The sequence below is a fragment of the Episyrphus balteatus genome, chromosome 3 (assembly GCF_945859705.1).
Source record: "Episyrphus balteatus chromosome 3, idEpiBalt1.1, whole genome shotgun sequence".
Lineage (NCBI taxonomy): Eukaryota > Metazoa > Arthropoda > Insecta > Diptera > Syrphidae > Episyrphus > Episyrphus balteatus.
In genome coordinates, this window is record NC_079136.1 from 82,843,822 (window position 1) to 82,865,792 (window position 21,971).

Consider the following 21,971-nt stretch of genomic DNA (forward strand, 5'->3'; position numbering starts at 1 on the left):
CTGACTTTGGGCTCGAGCTTTTGTTTCTGTAACAAAACAATGTAATCCAACTTTTGTAGAGTAGTGGACTTGACCCGTGCCTCGCGTTGGGCGCCATTGTATTGAGTCAGTTCACTATGGTTGGTTTAGTTATTGAGAAGCCGTACAACAAAATAAAATAAAAAAAAAAACTTTGAACTTCGTCGTGCCAGAAATCAAGTTATTACTGTTTTTTTTTTGATTTTCTAAATTTATTGATAAATGTAAAAACCATTCATGTTCTGTTAAAAATCAAAAACTACTACACTCGGCGATCACCACTTATGTAGCTTCACAGTATTAAAGGTGGATATTATTACTTAAAAAAAGTCAGTAATGCTTTCTATATTGACGATATACATATAAATGCCACTAACTTGGCTGAGAAATTGGTCACAAAACCACAGAATTTATCCCCTGAATTATTTCATGAATTTTTTGTTTAACCTTTTGTGTGAATTTCGTATCAAAAACATAAATTAAGTTTAAATTAACTAGTTTCAGCGACAATTAATTTTGAATCTTCTTGACACAAATAACTTTTCTTGGTTGATAAATTCGTTTGTATGCGTAGATAAAAGTTTAAAGAGCAAAGTAAACTTGAGTGGGCTTCTAAACCGTTGTTCCATCCTAAGTTTTCTATAGTTTCGTTGATGACCACTCCAATGTCGTTTTGGTTATAAATATCAATAACATCTTGACAGATCCTTCGAATAACACTACATATTCAAATGTGTTTTACTGACAGGTGTTACTCCACAAAAACAGCGCATAAATCCCATAAATCTACGTCGGCGTTCTTCTGTCTTGTGAAATACGACATTACGGTGGCGATAGTGATGGTGGCGGTAGTGGTTGGTGGCGGTGGCGGCGCTAAGTTAAAATTTATTATTTAAGTTTTTGTTGCTAATTAATGCCTTCCGTGTGTGAGAAAAAATTAAGTCCAAGTCAAACAAAAGACAAAGACACAAGGCAAGGTGCACCATCAGCAAACAAACAAAAAAAAGCCACATCAAAAGCATCTCAGTGCAATCAAAATTCAAATTTAAATTTTATCTGCCATAGGAAAATAATGAAAATTGCATTTTTAGTTTCGCATTGTTGCAACATATTATAAAACAACAAAACACACAATACTCTATCATATAGATGCCAGATGCCACGCAACTAAATTGTCCCATCATGAGATCACCTTTGTAAATTGAAAAAAAAAAAAAATAACAAATAAAATCGGCAAAAAATTACTGTAGGAATTTTTCAATTTTTAAGTTTTAAAAAAAATATTCAAGGAAAATTAGTTTTTCTTTAATGATGTTTTTGTATGTACATAATTTTATATAAAGTGCCAACATACTTAATATAGTATTGGTACTTCGCTTATTTAGACGAGTACCGAGTACTTAATTACTTGCAACAGTTTGACTACTAGTACTGAAATCGTTTCTGGAATAGGAAGTCATTTTGTTTTTTAAAGTTATACTTCTTTTCCGGCGTTTGTACAGAGTTCAAATTTACTTTCTGACAAGAATGTCAAAAATATTTTTACTTTTTTTCTCAACATTTTTAACCCAATTCTTGTGGGGTACTCTGAAGCTACATTATGTAGTTTTTTACATTAATGTTGAAAAAAGTAGAAAAAATAATTCTATTTTAGGCAGTAAACAAACAGACCTAATAATAGAACCAAAGGAATGCAGATGTCAAAAGCAAATGTTCAAAGCAAACAGATATGCTTATGTCAAAACGAATTCTTTCTTTCTCTTCTGTCAAATGGAAACTGAAAGTTCCTTCTTCATGCGTACTTCGAGTCCAAAAACAAAACTGAACGACATCCGCTATTAGACCTGTTCCTTTGTGATGTGGCAAAGTACTTCTCTTAGCTTACTACCGATTTTCAATGGACCGCACTTTCAACAAAATCAATGCTTTCCCATCTTCTGGGGCAGAAGAGCATGAGTAGTTCTTGTAGTAAATGTACTAGATTATCTATACTCATAAGTTATTATGGGTGCGCCATATGATTTATTTGTATTCGTATATTTTTATACGGAGCTGTACACTCTATTCCCACTATTACGGCTGGCCTTGAACCTTTTTAAAACATCAAAATCGAATATATGCTCTCTTTACACCATATGGTGACAATTTTCGTAATTCTTAGTTCCAAATTGTAATCAATCGATTGATTTTTGATGTTTATAATATCAAATTTTATTAACTGACACTTGCTAGTACGTTTATTAAAAAGACTCACTGTGTGTCCGCGGGCGAGGGAACTACTGCTGAAATGGTTAATGCCACTGCGCGCCGCCGCTAGCCTGCCATGCGCCGCGGCGCGCCAAGTCACCTTATGGGTTGGTATTTCTATGAATGGCCTTCGGGTGTGTGATGGCTCGTATATATGTATGTTTGAAATATTGTGGCCGACTTGTTACGGTTTGCACTCCATGGCTTTTCATATACTCTCATACCTATAATGCTCCTAATTACATATATTCACTTCGCTTTTTATTTTGTTCGTTTTTGTATACTATTTTGTTCAAACATTTTATTTCATTTTTCTTCTCTTCTGCAATGCATAACTTGTCGAGGTCATAAACGGTTGTTTCATTAGTTATTTATGCTTGTGTGTGGTATGGGCAATGTGTATAGAAGCAGTGTAAATTTACTGTAACATTGTAATAGATTATTAAAATTATTTTTTTTCCTCTTCATTATTTGTTTATGTGTTGTTTTTTTTTTCTTCTTCTTCTAATTTTGCCTAGACGTTATTAACGTGTTGAATACCTACCTATCTTGTCGGATCTTTTTGGTTTATGCTTTTGATTTTTTGTTGTGCCTTTCCTGTTGTATGAAAAAAAAAAAAAAACGAGAAAAAGGTGATTAACCTTTAAGCATTTATGTTATTTGGAAGTAGTGGATGGAATAAGAATGTGATTATAAGCAAGAAATAAATTTTAATTATTTATTTGAATATTTTAAACAATCACAGTGTACCTAACTCTTTTGAGTAATTACTTTTAATTAGTGCCTAACCTTTTTCAAATAACGGTTTCATTATTTCAACAACAACAAAAAGAAAACAATGATTTAGAAAAAGATTAGACAAAATATTTGATTTTACAGATTGAAATAAGGAGGTTCTGGGAAATAGAAATATGTACTAGATAAATTGGCTATGAAGATAATTTTTGCTACTTAAACTGTCATTAATGTCACTTTAATCAATACAATCTTTTAAATGCGAGTTTATTCCGTTAAACTGACTACAAATATTTACTACTCTTAATAGCCGCGTTCCTTTTAGAGCTCTTGATACCCGGATACCCGAGTACTCGCCCGAGTACCCGGGTACCCGAGTACTCGCCCGAGTACCCGGGTACCCGAGTTTTCGGGTATTACTCGAGTACCCGGGTACCCGGGTAGTTCGGGTACCCGGGTACCCGGTTGTTTAGTTACCCGAATACCCGGGTACTCGGGTATCAAAAGAAAAAAAAAGGATTTGTTAGGAAAATTGTTAAAACTGAGCATTTTAAACGGTAAATAACACACCATAGGTATAAGATTGAAGGCAAAAATTAAACTCAAAACAGTTCTCCAGTCAAAGCGAAGAATCGTCGTCAAAAAGAGTTTTAAATTGGTTTACTAGCAAAAAGCAAAAGACGCAACATCCGCATCGTCTCCATTCCTCTGGGTGGCCGAACTATTCCCACCGGAGAAGGGTCCTTGCCGTGTGCAAAGATACCTTTCATTTTGTTTATTTTGATTTTTATCCATAAAAATTTTCCAAAATATTAAATAAAAAAAAAAGCGGAGAAAATGAGGTTTGAAAAAAGCTCTCATAGAAAAAAATAATCAAAAATTTGTTTGACATGGTTGTATTGAAATGTTAATATTTCGAGATATACGCAATGCATTTTCCAGATCAAAGTCTTAAATGGATCCTGATAAGGGATCGGGTCAAAATTCTGGCTTCAAAATTCTGCTTTTCAAAATTCTGCTTTTTCAGCGAAAATTCTGCTTTTTCAGCGAAAATTCTGTTTTTCAAAATTCTGCTTTTTTTCTATTCTGTTTTTCAAAATTCTGCTTTTTAAAATTCTGCTTTTCAAAATTCTGCCAGCATTATATTTGAACAAAAAAATTCTGCTAATTCTGTTTTTTTTTATAGCATATGCGCTGGCTAAAGAAAAATACACCTCATTAATGTAATTCAACATTGGTACTTTAAGTGTTAAGTGTCGCAAATATTTTTTGAAATGCATATACTGACTTTCTTTCAAATAAAATATGTATACTAATTGGAACCGATGTTGTATATTCCTTTTCTTATTCAAATTTTTGAATATTCATCTTTATTTGATAAATTAATAAATTCTTAGTTATTTTCGGAAATGTTTAATATTAAAAACCTTTTCTTAATATTTTCAAATTTATTCATTTATAAAACAAAAATTAATTCGCATTTAAAAAATGACAAATTATGTAGGTAAGTAATCAAATAAGCAGATAATTTTTCAAAAAGATGATTTTACAGAATTCTGCAAAAAATTAAAAAAGGGTTTGGAAAATGTTAAAAAGCGCGCGCTTTTTAACATTTTTTAAACCCTTTTTTAATTTTTTGCAGAATTTTGAAAAGCAGAATTATGAAAAGCAGAATTTTGGAAAACAGAATTTTGAAAAACAGAATTTTGAAAAGCAGAATTTTGAAAGCAGAATTTTGTAAAGCAGAATTTTGAAAGCAGAATTTTGACAAAAGAATTTTGACCCCGGTAGAATTTTGACCCCAACCCTCCTGATAAGATTGTTGAACAAATATATATATAAAATTACCACAGTTTTTTCGAAAACTTAGAAATAAAAATAAAAAAGTTTCCACTTTTGATTTTTTCAAAATCGAAAAAAAATCAATGTGGCTACCTTCAAACGCTTATACCACAAGAACGACGCAACTAATGTTAATGGTTATGGGCTTAAAATGTAGCTAAGAACATTCTAATGATTTTTGGTTTTTTGTAAAAAAAAAAAATTTTTGAATCCAACATGGATGCCATGGCCATACAAATGGTTTTTGTTTTCTTGTGAAAATTTTTTTTTGTATCTAACATGGATGTAATGGCTTTTTTGACAGACAGCTGCCAAAGTGTATGTACAGTGGTGCCAAATGTTTGCATGGATTTCAAAAATCCTGATGTCGTTTTTTTGCACAAAATCTATATAGATAAACAAAAAAACACACCTAATGTTAGTGTTTATTGTCTTAAATTGTAGCTTAGAATATACCAATCATTTTTGGTTTTCGGTAAAAAAAAAAAAAAATTTTCCACCCATCATAGATCCCATGGCCCTAATACTCTTAAATCAAACACTTCCAAATAAAACAAACAAATGGCTTTATTGTACCCGAGTACCCGGGTACCCGGGTATTCGGGTATTATAATACATGAAACTACCGGGTACCCGGGTACCCGAACTACCCGGGTACCCGAATACCCGGGTACCCGGGTACTCGAGTAATACCCGAAAACTCGGGTACCCGGGTACCCGGGTATTTGTGAGGACGGGTATTACCCGGTCGAAATCAAGAGCTCTAGTTCCTTTGGAGGTGGTAAACTACTCATCAGTAGAAATCTAGTACAAGAACTACATAGTTCTATCTAACCGAGCAAAAGATCATGCGTTTTTTGTAGTACCTACTAGATCTACTAATAATCTACCTTTTCTCTTTCGCAAGTGAATCTTGACTTGCGTTTGGTCATTTATTCTGTCCATGAATAGGGGTAAAAGATACCTTAAGGTTGATGTTCCAGATTGTAAGTTTATAGCGACTAAGTGAATGTTGCTTGCCTGATTGAGTTTGTAGTACCTGAAGTAGGTTGCATGAGTTGTTGCTTTTCTCTGGATGCGGTAAACTACTGAGTAGTTTGCCACCTCCAAAAGAACACGACAAGTATAATAATAGGTGGTTAAGGATTCCTATTCTGATAGCCCAGAAGATCAGTCGTTTGAGCTTGGAGAACACACTTATTGCTTGATTGAAAAAAAGTGAAAAGTTATATAATACCATTTGAAAAAAAAACACCTTAGTTTATATAACAAATACTTGAAATATCTAAAAATTGTATTAGAAAATCTTAAAAATTTGATTTTTTTGTCATTTAAGTTTAATTTTTGAAAAAAAAAAAAAATTATTTCGTAAATGGAATCCCCAAAATACTTACATCCATACATAAATGTATTTATTTCTGTTTATGAATGTAATAACAATTGTTCTAAATTATTTATCAAGTCTATTACATTTTACTAATGTTTTATAATTATCTTTTCATTTTAGGTAAGTCCCGAAAGCAATATGAATGTGAAACAATAAGAGTAACATTATAATACTTTGGAATACAAACTTACAACAGTGAATTATGGCAAAAATTCAATAACATGTTCAAAGAAGCTCAGGTTATCGAACTCAGTAAACAGGTCAGTAATATTCTGTACTGTTTGCTGTTAACAAAGTTACTGGAGGATTATACAAAGTTATATTATTTCTCAAATCCCGACTTCGGCGATGCATACTCAGTTCTTAGAATTAATTTTATTTTAATTTGTCATAGGTACAAAAATCTTTGCAATTTAGCCAATTTCATTGGAAACTTGACTCGAAAGTTAGTCAGTCGTTTTTCCCATCTAACTTAGGTTATTTCCGTTCAGATGTCTGCCATTTGATCTGTCAAATTTTACGTTAAACATTAGGCGCGTTCCGCAAAAAGATTTTTGAATGCGTTTCACAGTGTTATTTTTTTAATGCAGTGTTATTTTTTGCAATGCATGCAAATACCTAAACTAGTCAAATAAGTCATATCTTTAACCTAAATAATGCTTGCTTTTTTTTCAATAAGAAAAATTACCTAGGTCCAGTTATTTAAAAATTAGTTCAAAATATTTTATCTTCTGAAATCGGCGGTTAAACTAAGGTTTATCTCTAGTTCAACGTTATTTTATGCATGTTAAAATACCCGATGACAGGTTTGAAGTAAACCACTGCTATTCCACCGAAATCAGTTAAAGGGGGAACCATGTTTGTTGAACTGGTTCCATGTAACACGTATGTAACTTTTCCTTCCGAATTGCCATAAAATAGAACTTTAAAATTTCTGTGCGTATTTACATTCACAATTCAATTTAATTTCAAAAATACATCCAATGAGGTCATAAAAGCTATAACAAAAAATTTGTACTAACTGAATGATTTCGCCACCGTGAATACCTACAACAATAATAACCATTCAACCAAAAAACAATATGAGGAGTGACCGATGTGATGGTGTGATACTCAATTACATGATTCTCTTTGCTATATTACCTCGCCCCTACACCAAAACGAACAAACACAAAAATGTCCACATTCTTAAAAGACTAATTTAGAAACTCAAATTGATAAAAATGAAAAAGTAAAAAAAAAAAAAATACAAGAAATTCTTTTGTGTAGGAAAATTATTTAAAAAGAATTAAAACACACTAAAAAAAAAAATAACTAACTTAAACCAACGCCAAAGCGGCATGAAACAGTGGCTCTAGTCGGAGAGCAGCCAGGCCCAGTGCCATGCCATTCAGAACACGTAATTGTTACACCCTGATTACGCGGCATTGTTAATGAACAAAGTTACACCGTACCTCTTACGAAGAGCTTAAAAACAAAAAAAAAAAAAAAATGGGAAATACATGGCAGACGCTGACTATTGCAATGTATAGCTAGTATCTAACTCTATTAGTTTAAACAACAACAACGATTAGCAGCAAAAAAGAATAGAAAAAAAAAAACAAAAATTTAACAATCGAAAATTTCTTTTTCGAGGTTGCACTTTAAACAATGCGGTTTGTTAGTTTAGGTACACTCCAAAATTACTTTGTTTGTATTCTTTTAAATAATATTCTTATTAAAGTGTCTGCTTTTCCATATTAAACGTTGAAATTCGCCAAAGGTCAGATGAACCAAGGTTTAAACCGCCATTCAGTATCTTTCGTCTTATTAAATAGATGATATAGTTGTTTATGTTTAGTTCAGGTTGAAGGCCCATTTATACAAATATTAAAATGCCCAAGCATATGTTTGAACCAAAGTTAAACTTGAACCAATACTGTACCTTGGTACAACTGGCCCTTGAGTTACTAAAAAACGATAACTTACAAGTCATGATTTTTCGAAAAGCAGTGAGTTTCTTCAACTCTCGTTAATGTTCAGTCATCGTGTAGTAGTAGATTTATTTTTTTTTTATTTTTTTTTTCAAAATGTATCCTTGTCCCTTGTGTGTGTCAACAAATTAAATATGAATTACTTCTACTCTACTTTTTCCCAAATTAAAGTCCAATTATACTAACATAATTAATTCTTTTAAAATTAAATTAAATTAAATTAAAATTTTGACTATTAAAAAAAAACTGCATGAACAGGAACACATCTTAAAAATCAAAACTAAGCAATAAGGAAGCTTTGAATGCATCCATTTTTTTCAATATCTGTCATTAACGTATGTTGATTCTGGCAACGCGTCATAGAACCTTTTCGAATGTGTTGCTGTGACAGATCCTTTGTGCTCTCGGCGAATGTGACGTATAGAAGTGACACATGTAATACATTGCAAGTTAATAGGTACGTTCGATGTTGCACCGAATTGACTTGTAATTAAAGTTTGAAAAGTTGAATGTTATTATATTAAAATACAGTGACTTTTGACAGATGGACTTTGCACTTAATTTTGAGCTGGATGCTTATGGGTTAAAGCCAGACTTGCAGACTGTCCCATAAAATAAAAAGTAATAGATTTCAGATAAAATTCATGTAGGTATAACAGAATGAAGTTTGACATAATGATCCCAAATCTGATGATTCCAAATATTTTTTCAAAGTTAGCGCTTGTTTTTAAAACTATAGCGCGTCGTTTTGATAAGTTATTTTAAAATAGTCTATCGGAGTCTTAGAAAATATATAATAGCTTGTTCCCATCTCTAATAAATTACAACCACATATACAATAGGTACATTGATAGGGGATGCTTATCCACTTTCAATGAGTGACGCGGGCCAGCAGCGGTCAAGTGTCATTCGTGAGTCGTAGTTTTGTTCGTATATTTTTCTTTCAAATGAAAATGAAATGGACCAGGAGTTCATCGAAATTAGTCGAAACTAGCGCCCCCTATAAAAGCTTCAGGTTTGGAATTACACAACCTATTGTGTATTCTCTAAGATTGGAGTTCAGCTGCATTGAAGCTTTTTTTGATTTCCCACTAACTGATGATAATCAGCTAGATTCTGGTATATTTAAATGAGTTTGCAAAATCTTCGTTCACCTGAAACTGCCGTATAATGTTCACATGTTCACGGACATAATTTAGAGAGAGAGACATAATGAATTTATAGAATTTCATTTCGGAAATTGCAATTGCCAACTAAATCATTAACTAAAACCAATTCTTAGTGTGTGTAAGCAAGTGAACCGCACTGTTGTTAATAGTGCAAAGACAGACACTAACATCGGCCAAGAGAAGGCGGAGGAGGCGGCAATAACGTCTAACCAACCGACACAATGTCAAATTTTAGAGAAAGTGCATTCGCGCGTTGCTATAATTTTTCGTGAAAATTATTCGTTTTACTTTCTTTCTCTCTTAACCATTGTTTTCTTAAAAAAAAAAAAGATAATTTTATTTGGTCATTTCAGTGGTTTATTATATTCTTTAAATATTTATGTACATTGTAAAAAAGTATAATGTTGCGTTGATGCGTGACAGAACTGTGAGATTTATTTGCAAACAAAATATTTTTAATTGATTATAAGAAATAATTAACCCAGCAAACTTTTTTATCATTAAATCATTGAAAGTTATAATTATTTATCTCTCATGAGTTTATATATTTTCATTTAATTTCTTGAGATTGATTCTTAACATTGTGAATCAGCGTATTTTAAATTTTATAGAAATTGAAGTTTTGCAGTTTTCTCCAATTTATAGTCTCTCCGTGACTGGTTGTCACTTAAAGAAAAAATATGCTCCAAAAATTAGGAAAAAAGTATGATATAAAATTTAATTTGCATATAGAAGGAATTGACCAAAAAATCTCGAATTAATACAAACAAACGGAAATTAGTTTGCATTCATTTAGACTGCCTACCGACATTTACGTCATTGTTAACATTTATAAAGTCAAATGTCATAGCCACACTAATTACTCATAAGACCCAGTTCACATTGACCTCACTCCGCCGACTCATTCTCATAAGATTATTACACATACAAAAAAGTTACGCATACACCACAGTGAATTTATAATTTCCTTTAATTTAATCGCAGTCATCGATTAGTAAAACCACAGTGGGGTTTACACAGGGCTGCATAATTTGTTTTCTTTTTCAGGTCGCATAAAACAAAAAAAATATTAAATCAATTAAAAACATAACAAATTGGCTTGGATGATGTCATCATAATTTGAAATTTTAAGGACTTTTTAAATTTAACAGTGCAAATTTTTTATTTTGAATATCGTCCAGAGATACCCAGAGGAGATGGGAAACTTCTGACGTCATACAGGTTTGCCTACAAGCTCCGTCGGACACTTTTGGCTAAGTATGCGTGAAAAATCGGACGCTTTTGGCTAAGTATGCGTGAAAACACTGTGGTTACGCTGTGTGTGTTTTTCACATTTATTCACGGATACAAAAGAAATTACAACAACACGAAATAAACAAATGGGTTTTGGGGGGTAAAACGTACGAAAGTTTTCCTTCTTTGGGTATCTCTGATATCGTCTAAACGCAGCGTGGATTTTTGAATTTTGATTTTTGAATATTTCTTAAACGGGGGGTGGACAAACGAAAATGTTTGGTATAAAGAATTCGAGGTGGAAAAACGATTGCGCTTATACGCCTACCTCAAAATTTGAGCGTTTTAGGCAATTTTTCATTTCTCACATTTCCTATAAAAAATTAATTTGCTCTAAAATATTTTGAAGGTTTGAAAAATATGGACAAAAGGTGGCCAAACGTATTAGACTAATTTGGTTCAAAAATTTTGAGGTCGAAGTTCTGACTTTACGGAGCTAATGCGAGCAGTAGACTGCTATAGTCAGCAGTCGAGGTATTTTCATCTGGCTTGATCAGGTCCATTGAATGCGATACATTTTAATATGTTTCCTATGGTGCTTTTATTAGCAAAAGAAAGCACTTATTTTCTATTTTCTCTTCATAAACCAGAAAGTACGGTCAAGTTCAAAAGTTTTTGAAGTAATGTTTCTTTTCCGGCATTTGTATCATAGTGGAAATTTACTTTTTGACAAAAATATCAAAGTGACATTACCCATATTAACTAAGCCAGCTATTACATGGAATTATAATGGCATGTTCACACGAGTATGAAAAAAAGTTTTGATAAAAGCGAATTTTTGCGAGTGAGAAGTAAAACTTCGCAAACATTACATTTTTAATGATAATTTTATTCTTAAACAGAATAGAATAAATAAATACTTCTTATCTTATCTAAAATCTTGTCTCATTACCTATAAGAGATAATTGAAGATAGACTTTAGCAGTTCAATAAACTTTTCTTACTTGCATATAAATAAACCTCTACTAATAATTTGTACCGAATTTTATGACTTCAACTTCAATACGATTTCGTATATTAATATGGCACATGCTCATATTTATTTTTATGGTTTTGTTTCTATAAATAGCCACACATTATAGAAAAAAACTTTTTATTTATTTATTTTTTGTTTTCCTCTTGGATTTGAATAATTTTTGCTAAGTTTTATTTATTTTTCAATTGAATACAATATTCCACAACCAACAGTAAAACAAGGTGAAGCCTTTGCATAGTTTTGGTGCCGCACTTCTATAATACGCCTTTGTCCTGCTTTATGGTATAATTTAAGATACAAAGTAGGTTAACAATATAAACAGCATAAAAAATAAGTTAAAAAGATTTTGGTCCCAAAAACCAAGCCTTACTTGGATAGCTTTGTGTATACCGAAAGTAAACATTTTGATGACTCATTTCAGGATTATACCCCGATCTCTCATGTATAAAGATTGTGCTGTTTCGTTCGCATTTCAACTCTTTTACTCTCCACATTCAGATTCAAAGAATCGTGTGATGAACATGAACATAATGATAATGATGATTATAATGATAATGATGATGATATTTTTTTAAACGTAGTTATCTTTCGAATGACAAGATCAATGCGTTTCTTGTTCTTTAATAGCCAGATAAGTATAGTAAGATGAGACCGGATCTGACTCATGGCAGCAGTCAGTAAAATGTTTGCAAAAAAAAAAAAATATAATCCCCGTAGCTATACTTAAAGGGTTTATCGTTGTTAAAAAATGATTCAAATAATTTGCAGGTGGTAAGATAAACAATGCCGGAGAGGTTATTACAAAGCGCCAGTGGAGACGATGCCTTGATTCCTAGTTTTTTTTTTTTTTTGCTGAAATGGAATTTCTTACGAAAAATATAAAGAATATCGATTTGGTAGCGTAGAAAACTTGAATGAAACGCCTTAGGGCTGGTGCACATTTGCGTCATTTTATGTACACATACTTTAGATGACGCTGTGACTTTGCGTGTTATTTTTTAGGGTGAAACCAATTTCAAGTTTTTTTCCCAGTACATTTTTGCATGACATATTTTGTTTGAAAAAGCGCGTTAAAAGGACGCATGTGTGCATGGTATAAAAAAGAAGGTATGATCATTAGAAAAAACTCAGTATCGAGAACTGTCAAATGAAAGAAAAAAAGATGGCTACTTAGTGTTTTGACAGCCCAGCCCATTGAAATTGTTGTTGTAAACAAATTTGTCTTGGAAATTGTTGTTGCTTTTGACTTTGCCAAATGCCAGACGTCAAAACCTTATTACCCCATTTTGTAAGATGGCGGCTCTAATGATCATACCTTGTCTTTTTATACCATGTGTGTGTACCGGGTCTTAAGGTCTGATGGATGCAAACGGATGCTAGTGTCAAACAAAGAGTTTCATTCCTCTCTGTCAAATAAAAAGAGAGAGTGAAACATGAAGTCAGCTTTCACATTTACGTCCGCACTTTTCGTTTGAAAACAAAACTGAACGAAACTGAACACCATTAGGTGTGTTTGGGTACTTTTGGAAATCTGTCAAATTTTAAGTGGGGATGACATCTTCTCAGAAAGAAAAACTATGTACCCATTCGCTTTAGGACAAATTTTCTGCTACTTTATTTAACGTCAAAAAACGTAAACACCGATTGAGAAAAAAAAATGTAAAGAAACCAAAAATATCAAAGCATTTTGTATTGTTTTTCAAACACTTTTTTTATTTTTTTTTCATCAAATATTTATTTATTTTGACCATTACACCACTAAAAACAAATAAGAATAAAAACACAAGAGTAAATTTCGCTGCCATGACACACACCAAGCGGTAGTTTCTTTTCTTTTTTGTATGACAAGAACAAGAACAAAAAGCTTTTCACAGATCTCAAATTTGTTTTCAAATACATTTTTCGGGCAGACATTTGCACAATTTGAAAAAAGTAGAAATCTTTCTGTTCTCAAACAGACCTAATTTTATAACTAAAATAATGTATTAACGTAAACTTAAAAATTTGCGTACAAATGGGTCTGTTCAGATACCAAAACCAAAGTCATGCCCAAAGTGTCATCTTTGTAGGACTGTTTGATACAAAAAGTGGAAATTGCCTTCCGAACAAGGCACAGAAAAACTCACTAGGGAAATCATTGTATTTGAAAACTGATGCAAAAGATTTAACTTGAACAAAATCTAAAAGTGTCAAAAACCAAACTGATTCAGATGGTTCCTTTTTTGGTACTTTTATTTAGTTATTCTAACTATTTCTCAAATTGACGTATAGACTTAGATCGTGGGTTGCGGGAATAACCGCATGTTCTTTGGACTTAATTTATTTGAGGTTTCTTGACCAACAGAATATTTTATGTACATTTAAGTCTTAAAAGTGCAGGCGTCTAAAATATTTTTAAATTGCAACCTTCTACAAGAATAGAATTCTAGTAAACATTTTTTGCTCTCCCCTAAAATCCCGATTGCATGTTAAATTAATAAATACTAGTTTTAAATGTTTTAACAAGCAAAAGAACATAAGAGGATAATCTGCAAGAAACATTTGTACCATGTTTCGTTGTTCATTGTTGCAAGTCATACTAAAAAAAAATTCCAATAAGCTATTCATTTTCAACATTTTCCATTTAAAATATTTCCATATTTACGCCTTTTGTGCTTTCAATCTATTCCTGGAAAATATCTATCATTTACGTCATAATATTTTCTTGCCCAGAAAATGTACTCAAACCAATCGACAAAATGTGTTGAAAAATGCCAAATAAATAAACAAAAGAAAAAAAAAAACACCACCCAGTGCAGCCAGCAATGCATTTTGGATATACATAGAAACCCACACATAAACCTACTCATAATATTGTGTGTGTGTGTAGTAGTTAAGCGCCCACCCGCTAAGAGAAAATATACTTTCACGGGCATTGAACACATTTCGAGGAATGCCGCCGAGTCGCGCTGTTTTCAAGGGTAGTTTTTATTTTTTTCTTCTTAATTTAATAACGGTATTATCTTTTGTTCAAAGAATATTTATATATTTTCTTTTTACAACAAAGAACAAGTGGCGCCATTGAAGGTGTTTAACCGTTATGCGTTCTGTCAATGTTGTGGTGGCGTTTCTGCGCCTGAGAGGAGGTGTCGATTTTATTTTTGTATATTATAATAAATTTTATTAATTTAATTTGCAATTAAACAATCAATAGATTATTAAAGAGTCAAAAGTATGATACAAACAAAATGGAGTCTTTTTACTGTTCTGTGTGATATTAAGGACCATTTTGTTGCAAGGCAAGAGGAACGGAAAACATATAGAATCCGTCTAATGCGACAGATTTTGACGTTAATGTTGACAGATGGGGAACACAAGGGACCCATAGAACACGTGGCATGACGGATTGCATTTTGACAGCTAACTTCAAATTCCTAGGTTTGCTCGATGTTTTCTCGCTGAAGTTCTGATGTAAAGAATGTTTAACTGCGTTGTTCTTTTTTAATAAAATAAAATGCACGACTAGATCTTACGTAGATACTTCCTATTCAGTTGCTTCGATGACTGTTGCATTCTTAAATTGAACACTGCACCAGAAACAATTCAGATATGTTGAAATCAGAAATGTCATAAGGACTTAAATGTTATACTTTTATTACAATTTCTTCACTAATAAAAATGACAGTTCAAAATTCATAAAATCGGAGATGAAAACAATGTTCTGAGTTCTGACATTCCTTGGGGTGTGCAGTGTGCACTCAGAAAACGCAAAATCGAACTGATCTATATTTGACAACTGATCTTAATATATCTGGCTGATGAAAAAGTAGAAAATTCGGCTACTTTTTCGGCTATGTTTTCGACATACAACCTTGACGTGGTCGCGATTCTCTTATGGACTATCGGGTACGTTTTCCTCATATCAAAATAAAAGTAATGGGATTTGAGAACCTCCACTTGCATTTTGTTCGCAGTTAATTTATGCACTTAAAAATATTACACAACTGTCAAAATAACCTTGATACCCATATGTCAAAATATGACAACATAATGCAATGTTTTCACTAAAGCTAATGACAAATTTAAGGTTTTCATAAGTGTATAAACGCAACCTTATGCAGCGCAAATATGCGAATATAAAATTTCACATACATTCTGAATTTATGACTCAAAGAAAGAGACAAGTATCATGTAACTGATAGTATAGATTTTGTTGTCGGTGTTCATGTTGGCCCCACTCCGCCGATTCATTTTAACAGTTATCTGAGTTCGAAGATTTTAAATGAGTTTAAAATTTCCTGCCTCTTTCTCACAATGAAGAGTAAGCGAGAAAGCAACACAGAAATGTCAAAATGAGTCGGTAGAGTGTGGCCAATGTGAACTCTTCAACTGATCATATCTGTCAAAATAAAAAAAATCCTTCTGGAATCCATTTTTAAGAACACGAATTAAAATCCAAACTTCAAAATTTTGACAGATATCGCAAATTAGTAAAAGTAAAATTATAATAACTAAATGCATGCGCAAATAGTTTTTCTGACACATGTAATTCCGATTGCAAATGACCGCATGTAATAAAAGCAACTATGCAATTATGAAAGCACCAATAGTCATTCATGGTTAACTTAGGTGCGAAAATTTTGTAAAATTAACAATAAATATATTCAACCTTCCATTCATTTTTGTTTGGAAACAAATCAATTGTCAATACTTTTCCAGTACATTCTTTTATTCCCACTTCAAAGTCGATTAAAATGCTTATAAACAAAAAATGAAACATTTCCGAAGTACTATTAATATCACATTATTGTCAATTGAATTTTGAGTTTTCAAATTTGAAAGTACTATCTTCAGGGTCTAATGTCGTTATTTCCTTGAACGACAAAGACAAGTCTATAAATGAAATCAATAGAATGTCTTCCTTATGACATTCCACAAACGCACATCATCAAAAGCATCGAACTCGCTGAATAAAAATGTAAGACATATTTTTTTTTTTTTTCATTTCTCATATGATACAATATGAGTAGGTTTCAATTAAATTTTAATTGGACTAATTCCTTTCAAAGGCATCATCATCATCAACAACATTCAGATGCTTGTACTTAATTATTATGTCAGGTCAAAAAAACTATCTGTTATATTAGAGGCGGCTCAACGTCAACGTCTTTTAAACAAAATATAAATAAAACTTTACAAGATTCATGAACAAAATAACAAAAAAAAAACTAACAAAACAAAATTTAAAACTAAACGATGAAAAAAAAAATTGAAAAGAATTCTATATTCGAATCAATTGATTATGATGCTCTATAGTGGCTGTTATTATTGGCTGCTGTGTGTGAATCATTTTGATTAACATTAATAAATTATAGAGACTAGACCGACGACCGACGACGCGACGTTAACAACGGGTCGCAACTTGATAGTTTGTTGTTAAATCAAGAAACAAAAAATTAGCATGCTTACATACATATGAATAAAATTCTATATAATACCTATTGATGATTTGAATTTTTTCAAATTATTCATGCATTTTGTAGACATTTATCAGGTTTATTGTTAGACTAAAAATTGGTGCCTTAAATTAAGCTTAGTGCATAATCCAAAGTTAATTAACGATATATTGTTTGAATTTAGTTATATTGAGGTTATGTTGCATTTTGATGGTGAACGAAGTTTTTAATTGAGTCTTTAACGGTCGTGAAAAGGCACATACATCAACTTTCATTTTGTAAAAAAACATATTTTATAAACATTTAATAATAATAAATTGAGGTTAGAACGGGATTTGGAGTATGTAAGACACCTAATTAAAGCTTAACCTCAAAGATTTTAAAGATGGGAAGTTTTTGTATTGTTTTGAAGTATTATAGGTACAATGTCATTCAGAGAATAGAGACATTTGAGCACTTCTGCGAATCCAGAATTCACATCTCAAAGTTTTAGAACAAGTTTAGTGCTTTTCGTTTGTCAACAGTTATCCAAAAACTTGCTGGGGCGGATAATTGTTCTCCTTGCGCTCCACTTGACTTAATTATTTCAGTTTTTGCTCGTTTTTTTTTAAAGAACTCGAAGTGGACAAACGACAGAAATTTGAACTTTTGGGGATTTTAAGGGACTTTTTTCAATACAAAATTTGTTTTTTGAATAACTTTTGTTGGGAATTTTGTTTGAATATAAAAACGATAATATTTAGTATGTAATTATATCTCGGTGACCAAACAGTTTGCAGTTTGTTTTATACGTCTATCTCAGAATTTGAGCGTTTTAGACGATTTTTCATTTTTCAGACTTCCAATAAAAAAAAAAAAACAATTTGCCTTAAATTTTTTTTTAAGGGAAAGCAAAGGAAAATTTTGGGTGGACAAACATAGACAAAAGGAATTAGACAAGTTTGGTTTGTGGCCAATGTGAACTGTGAATTTTAAGGTCGCAGTTCTGGCTTCAAGGAGCTCAGTAAATCCTTCCGTATGCGAGACTTTTCGTCGTTTAAAAAAAAACTCTTTCTGTGTATTTTTTGGATATAACACAGTATTACAATTATTTTCTTTTCATTTTATTGTTCCTTTAAGTCTAAAACATACAAATGAAAATTGGCGTATTCGTCAATTTCGTCTATGTGTCGGACGCACGAAATTCTGTTCTCTAGAATTTCTTTAAAAGTTTTATGGAAACTCAATATTTTTGAAATTTAAATCTTGTCTTCATTTATTCATCATGTTCAAATTTTCAAAACTGTTCCGTTTTAAAAGTCAATAGGTACATGTAGAAAGTTTATGTCAAAAATTAATGAAATATAGTTTCCGAAACGTGGAATAAGAGCCCCCGCACACGGCAGACATTTTAATTTTTTTGATTTTTGACACATTTGATGTGTCTTTTATGGTTGGTTCATTTTACCTTAAGTATAAATTTACATTGAACCCACTCTTTTATTTTGACACAACAGTTTCCCATTATTCTTTGTTATATCTGTTTGATTTGCGCAACAATTTTCGGTTCGGTTTCAAAGATGTATACTAAATTTAAATATCTCTAGCACAAATTAATCATCTTGATGTGTGAAGGCGGCATTTTTTATTTTGTTTTAATAAATCATCTCTTCTTTGTTTCATTTGTGCGAAAACATCTGTCTTATCTATTTGCTTTTTGATTAAAAACACGATCTGTTTGTCTCAATTTCGGTTCTTTAATTGTTAAGTTCGTGCTTTATGACATATTTGATTGCCAATTTGAACTAAGAAGCAATAAATCAGAGATGAATTTATGTGAAGACAGTCATTGGCAATGCCAAATGAACGGGAAAGCGACGAAGTTACGAATACCAGAGTTACGGGCGACAGAGTTACGAGCGTCAAAGTTACGCGAAACCGAAGTTACGAAAAACTAGAGTTACGAATTCTAAAGTTATGTTAAGCTATGACATGTGATTTTTGGGTTGGCAACAATTGCGAGGAACGACATGGAATTATGGAAATACAAACAAGAGATTAACATTTTTCTCATTGTTCAGAACTAAATGAGTAAAGCGAAAATGGGTGTTATTTAATCTTGTAAAATTTTGATTGGATAGGTATACTTATATGGTTTTGTTTTTGTGAGAAGATCGGAAAAATGTTGAAATAGAAAAAAAAAACATGAGTATACTTATGAAAGTTTTGGGGGACATAATTGAATTTAACTTCTTATTTGTCCAACTAATATTGCAAATACGTATTTTTTTTTTCTATTAATTAATATAATTATTCATAGCGTATTTTGTAATACCCTTTTTGTTATTATTTATATTAAAATAATAACCAAACCACCCCTTTTTTTACAGACGTTATTTTGGTGTGGTGAACTGTTGTTGCAATTGTTGCCAACCCAAAAATCACATGTCATAGCTTAACATAACTTTAGAATTCGTAACTCTAGTTTTTCGTAACTTCGGTTTCGCGTAACTTTGACGGCCGTAACTCTGTCGCGCGTAACTCTGTTATTCGTAACTCCGTTACCATTTCCAAATGAACGTTTCATTCATTTTTTAATTTGAAAAGTGCTTAACACACCTTCAGTTAAGTATGTATTTCTAGCTTATAACTTTCAAACAATTACCTTAACCACTCCATGATACCGTTCCGTGTTTGCATTAATTTACCTGGCACAAATTGTTATTATATGGCTTTTGTTCATCTTCATTTGTACAACAAAAAAAAAAATCAATTCATTACACATTTGAATCAGAATGAAATTTGATCTAAATTCCGTTTCCAGTGACCGGAAACAAAATTTCCATTGCAACTATCTTCTGATGAAACTCTAACTGCTACAGCTGCATCCGATTGATTTGACATTCACTCAATACGATTTCTTGCATCTCACTTAGCAAGTCAGCCAATCTTCTCAATTAACAACATACACACTGGCACACACACAAACACATGCAAAAAATACTCATAGGTATTATTCGTTGCAACCACCGCACATAAGTTGAACTTAAAATCAACCAAGTGCAAACTATTCGCCAACAAACACCGTTAGATTTGCATTCGCGCCATGTTCCGATTGTAAACATTACCCTATGGATTCGGTTATATATAGACCTATACCTAACTATTCATTGTGGGTACACCTTTATCTCTGCTTTTTTTCTTTCTTTCTCTATATACGAATGAGTTTTCTATACAAATTTCTTTTTAGCTTTCTTTTCGGTTGAAAATAAATATCATTGAAATGGTTAACCTATCATTCGATATGATGAGATGGTAACACTATCTGGGCGAGAAAATCCATCAATCAATCCCCAAGAAGGTACGGGAAGAAGGTACTCGTATATAAAAATGTGGATAGATGTTACATCAAAAATGCATATGGGATGTGATGTTTGATGATGATGAAGATGATGATGGCGACGATAATGATGATGGCATCAGGAGGCTGTGTTATTTGTAATGAAAGCTGGCGGTATGCTATATGTTAGCTGGTGGTGTCTTTTGAAATTTGATATCAATTCCTTAACGAGTGACTAGATTTGCGCGCATGTTGTATATACCTCTACGTTGCCGGATGAATCTTTTGAAAGTTTAAGAGATCCAAAGACATTAGATTGTACCAATGTGTGCATAAAAAAAGGCTGATGAAAAACTGCAGGGTCGCGTTTATGTTTTAAAAAACAATCTAGGCGTAATGTGAGTTTGAGATTCGCTTTAGAATTTTACTGTCAAAGACCTAGAATATCTGTCGCATGACAACTCGGTTAGTAGCTAACTCAAATGTCAAAAATCACACAGAATCTAGGGACCAACCCATAGAATCCGTCGCATGCGTTACGTCGTAGTTTTCAATTGACAGCGTTATAAAATACAATTTTTATTTTTGTTATTTTTTTCTTCGTTAGCGTTATAAAATACACAGGTTCTTATGAGAACCGACCCATAAGCGACGGATCGGACGTAGTCAAACGGATGCGATGGACAAAGTAGCCCAAACTTCAACATTTAATCCGGCTAATCAGTTGAAATCAGTTGTCAACAATAGATAACTTGGATTTTCATTTTTTGAGTGCGCACCGGGAATTGTCAGAACTCAGATCTGTGTTTTTTTATTCTCCGATTTTATGAATTGTGAACTTTCATTGTTCATTTGTGAAGAAATTGTAATAACAGAAGTATTAATGTCCTTATAAAATTTCTGAATTCCCTAGATATCTGAATTCCGCCGTAGAGTTCAATTTTACAAAGGCACAGTTATGCCTACAACTGATAATGTGTAATTAACTTTTTTTTTTTTTACTGAAGAGCAAGTAGAAAAGTAATATCCAGTCATGTATTTCATTTTATTAGAAAAAAGAACAACTATAATAGTTGAAAACATGAGAACTTCCTTAGTGCAAGAAAACATAAAAAAAACCTAAGAATTTAAAGTAAGATGTCAAAAATCAATCCGTCATGCAATCGAATTCTAGACGGTGTTCACATTGGCCTCACGTCGCCGACTCATTTTGACAGCTCCGAAGGTTTTAAATGAGTTTTAAATTTCCTGCCTCTTTTGACATCTCTTTCTCATCATGAAGTGCAAGTGAGCAACGTGCAACGTCTAAATGAGTCAGCGACGTGAGGCCAATGCGAACAACGTCCTATGAGTCACCTCTTTCCGTCTCATCCGTCAACTTCAACGGATTTATTGCCGCAACAAACGCAACGAATTCTATGGGTTGGGCCCTTTTTAATTACGCAGTTCGCCAACTCCCTCCAACTACCCAGTTGCGCTAATTTTATTTTGACATGTCTGGTTTTTATTTTTGCATCACTCGCGTCAGAAGTTTTTAAAAATCTGGAATCTTTTTGGCAATTGTTGTGTTTACATTT

At 32.3% G+C, this 21,971-nt stretch overlaps 1 protein-coding gene across 8 annotated transcripts in view; it reads left to right on the forward strand.

The window, feature by feature from the left end:
- LOC129913661 (uncharacterized protein CG43427) overlaps positions 1-21,971 on the forward strand; it is a 111,771-nt gene that overhangs the window by 25,868 nt on the left and 63,932 nt on the right. The window contains exons 1-2 of one of the 8 annotated variants that reach the window (XM_055992442.1): positions 6,197-6,272; positions 6,350-6,489. The exons of 5 other annotated variants lie outside the window; for them this stretch is intronic. The gene's annotated coding sequence lies outside the window, so the exon portion shown is untranslated. Of the gene's footprint in view, positions 1-6,196; positions 6,273-6,349; positions 6,490-19,793; positions 20,569-21,971 lie in introns of those variants that run through there. 2 more of the 8 variants (XM_055992440.1, XM_055992443.1) reach the window with 2 other exon arrangements.